Below are 7,337 nucleotides of genomic sequence, written 5' to 3'. Positions count from 1 at the left end.
GGGTTTTCTTCCCTCTTTTGGCTTATATACCCCCCATACAGGAACCTCAGAAAGTGAATTATTCTGCCCCACCCCTTTCTTGCCCCATTATATTGAACCTACCTTCTCGCTTGCGAGTATAAAATCCCTAATACTCCAGGGTGTCTGTGATCACACATATATGTGGGTAATGCCTCCATTGGCAAAGATGGCAACCTGTCCAGGTGCCTCTCTTGTCCGTGTTTTCCAGCAAAACTTTCACAGAGGTTGTTAAGACCACAGCACTGGAGCCAGGAGGGACTTCAGATGCTATCTGGTCTGACCCCCTCCATTTCCAGATGAGGAAAGACCTGGGGAGGTTGAAACCAAGGTCACACAGTCAGTAAGATGTGAACCCTGGTGCTGTGGACTTGGGAGCCAGTTCTCTTTCCAGCATGCCATACTGTCTTCCTTGTGATCTTTTGTGTCTTTCCTGGTACCAATGCTTCTCTCAGGCTCCCCATATGTTATCCCTAACCTAAGTCTCTTCCAACCATACATTTCCTTGATGATACCCCCTTATGGCACTTTTTGAATATGTTTCCCCATTAGATATATAATACCATCTTTTGGCACCCATCCTATGTCTCTCCCTTCTCCTTGTGCCATCTATAACTTTCATTTGTCAATGGTTATGGTTCCCAGCTACCCAGAATTACAGTGTTTTATCACCAGGGTGGGACTCAAGCTTGTGAGAGACACTACATCATTGCTGAAACAAAAGTCAGCCAGTTCCTTCCTCCTTTGACTAAGTTCTGAAGTTCAAATGATCGCAAACGTAAAAGTCTATTTAAAGAAAGACAAATAGAAATGTGTGTATAGGCTCCAGAGTCACAGCTAAAGGAAGAAAAATCCACAGGAAGGTGGGCAGAGGTATTGGGCATATAGTAGGATGAACATGGAATCTGGAATCAAGAGAGCCATTTTCAAATCCTAGTTCTGCTATTTGTGATCCATGGGATCATGGGCAAGTGACTCCTATAGGTCCTCTAAGTTCTGTCCTCTTCATTTTCCTTCCCCTCCCCAATTCCTCCCCTCTTCTTGCCTCTAGTTCCCTGCCCCACCTCCTTCCCTCTTTCCCCTACTCCCTTCCCTCTCCACTTTCCTGGTCCCCTCCCTTCCTACCCCTCTCTTTCTTCCCATCCCTCTCCTGTTCCCCTTCCCTCCTCTCTGTGCTAGGTGTTAGGAAGGTCCTTGTACTTCACATACAAGTATGCCCACCTGAGCCCAAGAGAGGTAATCCAATGCATCCATTCTCTTTCTGGGAATAGTTGCATCCTTTTATTTTTTTAAAGATTTATCATGAAGGATCCCAGTTCTATTACCTAGAAGTCATTGTTGGTAGATTTGTATATTGTTGAGCTAATAATTGCAGCTTTGGATCCATGGGTAGTCCATTTGCTGTGGATTTCAGAATTCCCCTGGTCAAGCATTAATAAGTGTCCTTTAAGTGCTGGGATGTGTCCTAGGAGCTGATCATCCATGGGATTTATCATCATCATTAAATACTTCTCTAGCCAGAGGAAAGCCATCTTTGTTTGGCAGGATTATTTCTAGGTGCTCAACGTTTAAGGCCTGAAAGATCCCAGGTACCCTAGACCCTAAGAGATTTGGGCTGTGTAGCAGACTCAATAACAGGTGGTAAAAAGCTGGTCTTAGCCCTTTTCCTTCAGGGTCATAAAGAGATGTACGCACCAAAATGATTCCCCTAGAACTAATATTGGTCTTGACTCTTGTTTTCACTTGTTCTTTAGGGTTGTCATCATTTATGTTATTGTAGTCATCATAGATATAATTCTCCTGGGTTTGTTTTCTTCTCTCAGCACCAGTTAACTTGAGTTTTCCTATATCTAAATTCTTTATGTTTTCATTCCTTAGGATACTTATGCCTCAATTTGTTCAAACATTTCCTAATTGATAGGCACATAATTTTACCCATTTTTTTGCTACTATAAAAAGTACCACTTTCTGTTATTGACCTCCTTGGGGTACGTGTGTACCCATTTGCTTCCATGTGTTGCTAATAGTACTAAGTTCATTGGGTCAAACAGTGTGAATAGTTTAGAAAGTCTCCTTGCATAATTCCAAATTGTTTTCTAGAACCAATTGGTAACTCTCCAACAGCAATTTTGTACATGCATATTCCCAAAAGAAAATCATTTTGATTGATAGGTAGGGTTTTGTGTCAGGGAATAGCTCAGGGTTATTGGAGACACTATTTTTGTCTTCTATCATTTTCACCAATTTGATGGTATAAGGTGACTTCTTACAGTTGTTTTAATTCTCATTTCTCTTATTAATAGTGATTTGGAGAATTTCTCACATGGCTCTTCAGACTATGCATTTCTTTTTTTGAAAATTGTTCAGATCCTTTTGACATTTGTTGGGGAATTGCAAAGATTTATTTTTCCCTGTCTCATTTCTCAACTTCTTTATTCTAGCTGCATTAACTTTTCTTAGGCAAAAGTTTTCAACTTTTATGTAAATAAAATTGTCTATGTTATTTTATAATCTACAAAATGTTTTGTTGGGTAATTAATCTCCCTCCCCCCATCATAGTTTTAAAAGATGGACTGTTGGAGAGGATTCTGGGAAGATGGTGGAGTAGGTCAGAAAATTCCAAGCTTTCCAGATTTCCCCCATAAACAAGCCAAAACCAGGGTGTGTGTGTGTGTGTGTGTGTGTGTGTGTGTGTGTGTGTGTGTGTGTGTGTGTGTGTGTGTAAAAAGAGTTGGGGCAGAACAGTAGCCCTCCTGGGATAATCAGAAGAAAAATCCCAGGACAGAAGTTTGGTCCCTGTGAAGAGTAAATACCTCCAGGCTAGTTCTTCTGAAACAATAAACGGCAAGTCCTGGGGTTAGCTGGGTTGGGAGGTAATCTTGGCACCAGCCATAGAAACTTTCACCTCCTGGACAGTGTGGGAATTTGGGCTTCTGAGTGGGGAGGATTGAAGAAACCTCTGCTGACAAGAAACACCAGCCCCGGCTGTGCTGCTGAGAGGCAGCCCTGGATGAGAAGGAACCAGCACACACCTGGTGAGTGCAGAAACAGCAGGGCGGGGACTCTGCTGGCTGTGGGCACTTACAGGAGGGCAAAGTTCTTGGTTTCTGTCCCAGGCCAGAAGAGAGAACTGAATGAGCATCTGAGGCCAGAGACACCATTGCTATAAATAAATAAAAAAATGAACAGGCAAAAAATAAAGAACCTAACCATAAAAAGTAACTATGGGAATAGAGAAGACTGGGGTTCATCTATAGAGGAGAATATTGAAGCAAAAAAAAGCCTCTCCTACCCCAAAGAGTACCTGCCCAGGGGAATTTTGGGCAGTCACCTGCCCAAAAATAATTCATAGAAGAACTTAAAACAGACTTTAAAAATCAAATGAGAGATGAGGAAAAATTAAAGAGAAATAAGAACAATCCAAGAAAAATAAGAAGATTATGAAAAGAAAGTCAACCAAGTGGAAGAAGGAGATCCAGAATCTTAAGGAAGAGAATGAGTCTTTGAAAATTAAAACTGGGCAAGGCGAAGCCAGTGAAGCTATAAAAGACTAAGTAATAACAAAACAAAATATAAAGAAGGAGAAAAATTGAAGAAAAAGTGAAATAACTCATAAGAAAAACAACTGATCTGGAGAACAGATCAAAAAGAGAAAACTAAGAATAATCAGACTGTCTGAACGCTATGATCAAAAAAATGAATCTTGATGCAATAAAACAAAAAAAATAATTAAAGTAAGTTGTCCTGAAGTATTACAACAAGAGAGGAAAGTAGAAATAGAAAAAATCCACTGATTACCACCTGAAAGAAATCCCATGAGGAAAACCTACAGGAATATCATAGCTAGGAGAATATATTATGAACAACAAGAAAAAAACAATTCAAATACAGTGAAGCCACAATTAGAATCACATGGGACCTAACAGCAGCTACAATAAAATACCGCATTTCTTGGAACACGATATAGATATAGATATAGATATAGATATAGATATAGATATAGATACAGATATAGATATAGATAGATAGATATAAATAGATAGGAGAGCAAAAGAACTAGGGTTGTGGCTGAAAATATCATACCCTGCAAAGCTAAGTATAATCCTGAACAAAATAAAAGGACATTCAGTGAGTTGTCAGATTTTCAGGATTTTATTGCAAAAAAACCTGAAATCAATAGAAAATTTGACATATGAGATCCAAGAGAAACATAAGATAAACATCAAAGACTAACTATAAGGGACTCAATAAGGACAGACTATTCACTTTTTATATGAGGAAATGTAAATTGTACAGCCAAGATTGTTATTAGTAATTGGAAAGAAAGATTGGGGTAGAGCTGAGTATGATGTGACACTAAAAAGCAAACCTTCTAGGAAAAGATAAAAAGAGTAATTATCTACTATAAACAAGGTGCAAGAGGAAGAACTGACACAGAGGAATTAGACGGGAAAGGAGGGCTGGTAGTTCTGGAACCCTACTCTCATTGAGAATGTGTTAAAGAGGGAACAATACACATATCTAGAAGGGCATAAAAGTCTTCTAAATTCAGAAAGAAATAAAAAGCTTAGTGAATAGGGAGGGGGAGAGGATAAGGGATGGATCTCTGGTGGGGGCGGTATGTTAAGTAATAGGAGGGCAAGGTAGTGAGTAGAAGTAAAGTAGAGGAGTAAGGAGGGATAGGAAATAGGAGATACACACAAACATAAAGATCAGGAGTAGAGTTTATTAGGGGAAAAAAGCAGGATGATCTCAGACAAAGTTTAAACTAAAATAGATTTAATCAGAAGAGGGAAATAGGGAAATTGCACTATATGGCAGCTATATTAATCAATGGTGTTTTGGATGATTTAAAATAACTAGACAGTATGAGGTCGGAATATTCCTGTGGTGTAGGAAATGATGAGTCGGTGGACTTATAAAAATAGGGAAAGACTTGGACATATGAAGGAAGACATTATCCACCCTCAGAGAAACAGAGGACAGACAAGTGTAGTACGGTCTTACGTAGATACATATGAATGTATATATCTATACGTGAGTGTGATTATAGATAGCTAAATATATGTATGGATATGTAAGTGTATGTGTGTATATGCTTATGCATGTATATATGTTTGTGTGCATATGTTTATTGTGTATGTACAGATATATACATATATACACACAAATATATCCATGCTTAATTGTAGCCTTCTGGGGGTGGGGTGGGGGGAAAAAGAACAAAGTAAAAACTGCACAGCAGAGAACAATAGAAAACTAACAAGGAAGATGGATAGCCTGGAACACAATGTGTAGTATTTATTACATAGGCTTTCTTGAAGTGGAAATTTATTGTTTTATAATTTGAATCTTCTCTTATGTTCTGCTGTGCACATGGAAATGCTTTTTTCTTTTCTTATTTTCTATTTAAGTGTTAGTATTTAAGTTTATAATATGTTCCTTTTTCTTTTCTTATTATATATTTAAGTTTTGTATTTAAATTTAAAATAATTTTTAAAAAGATGAAATCTTCCATTTTCTTCTTTTAAAAAATGACCTTTTAATATTCTAATCATCTCTGTATCTGGAATTTTTTGTCAAATATGATAAACATGCTGGTCTAAACCTCTTTTTTTTGTCAAAGTACTTTCCAGTTTTCCCAGTATTTCTTATTGACTAGAGTGTTTTTTCTCCATTATTTTGTACTCTTTAATTTATTAAACACTGGGCTACTGTGCTACTGTTATGCTTTGCTTATGTAATCTATTCTATCGATCTTTTCTATTTCTTTAATTATTTTCTACTTACATGTAAAAATTTAACATTCATTTTTGAAAATTTTGAGTTCTAAATTCTCTCCCTCCCTTCTGTTCCTCCTCTTCCTCTTAAGAAGGTAAGCAATAGGATTTCTATCATCCATGTGAAGTAATGCAAAACATATTTCCATATTAGTCGAGTTGCAAAACACACACACACACACACACACACACCGATAAAAGAAAGTAAAAGAAGTCTGCTTCAGTCTGTACTCAGAATTCATTAGTTTTCTCTCTGGAAGTGGATAGCAAATGTTAGTTGCAGCTACTGTGACTGTGTAAGACCAACAACACCAGCACACAGGAGGGCTGCTAGCACAGGTTCTTTGATCTGCTTTTCTAAGGAAAGCAACTTTAAGGGGTTTACAATCTTGCTTTAATTAAACACACATATATCATTCACTTAGTTCAGGGGAAAAAAGTCAGCACCTTGAACTTCAGAGAAAACACAAACAGAAATTACAGCAGAAATTATATACAGAGCAAAATAACACAAATCAACACACAGGCTTCTATCTGTCTGACCATAGCAACACATACTTACTCACGCACCAGAGAGAGAAGCAGCAACATCTGGGTTTTCAAAGTGGGGAGGGGGGATCTCCTTCATGGCTGCCCAGAGTCTCCACACCAACACTCTTCCAATGAGTGAGGCCCAAACAAAATGCTAACCTCAGAGTATGTATACACCTCTTCAGGGTCACAGTGTTTCATACCTCTCGTGACCTAAATAGCAAAAAGGTGTGGCCTCAAAAGGCAAGACTCAATCAAAGGCACTTGATTGCTTTAGTGCTGAGCACTCCAAAGGAAAAAAAAACAATAAAAAAGTCCCATTTTGCTTGCCCTTACACCAGTTTCCTGTTTTTCTTCTAATTTTAGCTGCATTGGTTTTGTTTGTACAAAAGCTTTTTAATTTCACGTAATCAAAATTATCCATTTTACTTCCCATAAAGTAAAATGTTTGGTCATAAACTCTTTCTTTTGCCATAGAACGTCCAGGTACATTGTTTCATGCTCCCCTAATTTACTTATATCACCCTTTATGTCAGAAGCATTCACCCATTTTGACTTTATCTTGGTTTACAGTGTGAAATGTTGGTTTAACTCTATGCCTACTTGGAACTGCTTTCCAATTTTCCCAGCAATTTTTGTTAAATGGCGAGTTCTTGCCCCCAAAGCTTGAATCTGTGGGTTTATCAAACATTAGATTACTATGGTCATATTTACTAATAGTGTTACTAATTGCAAATGTACTAATCTGTCATTTATTAAACTCTATTTCTCGGCCAGTACCAGAATTTTTTTTTTCATGGTTACCGCTTTGTAGAAAGAAATGTTCTTATGGAAATCCCGAGAGGCAGATAGTCTAAGGACCGTTATTCTTATTTTACAGAGGAAGAAATGGAGGCTCTGAGAAGTAAAAAGTGACTCGTCCATGGGCACCAAGCTAGTCAGGGTCAGAGGCAGAATTTGAACCAAGAGCCACCTGATTCCATGCCCAGCTCTCTATCCAAGGCCGGT

The sequence above is a fragment of the Trichosurus vulpecula genome, chromosome 6 (genome assembly GCF_011100635.1).
Source record: "Trichosurus vulpecula isolate mTriVul1 chromosome 6, mTriVul1.pri, whole genome shotgun sequence".
NCBI classification, from domain to species: domain Eukaryota; kingdom Metazoa; phylum Chordata; class Mammalia; order Diprotodontia; family Phalangeridae; genus Trichosurus; species Trichosurus vulpecula.
Note: the sequence above shows the minus strand (reverse complement) of the source record.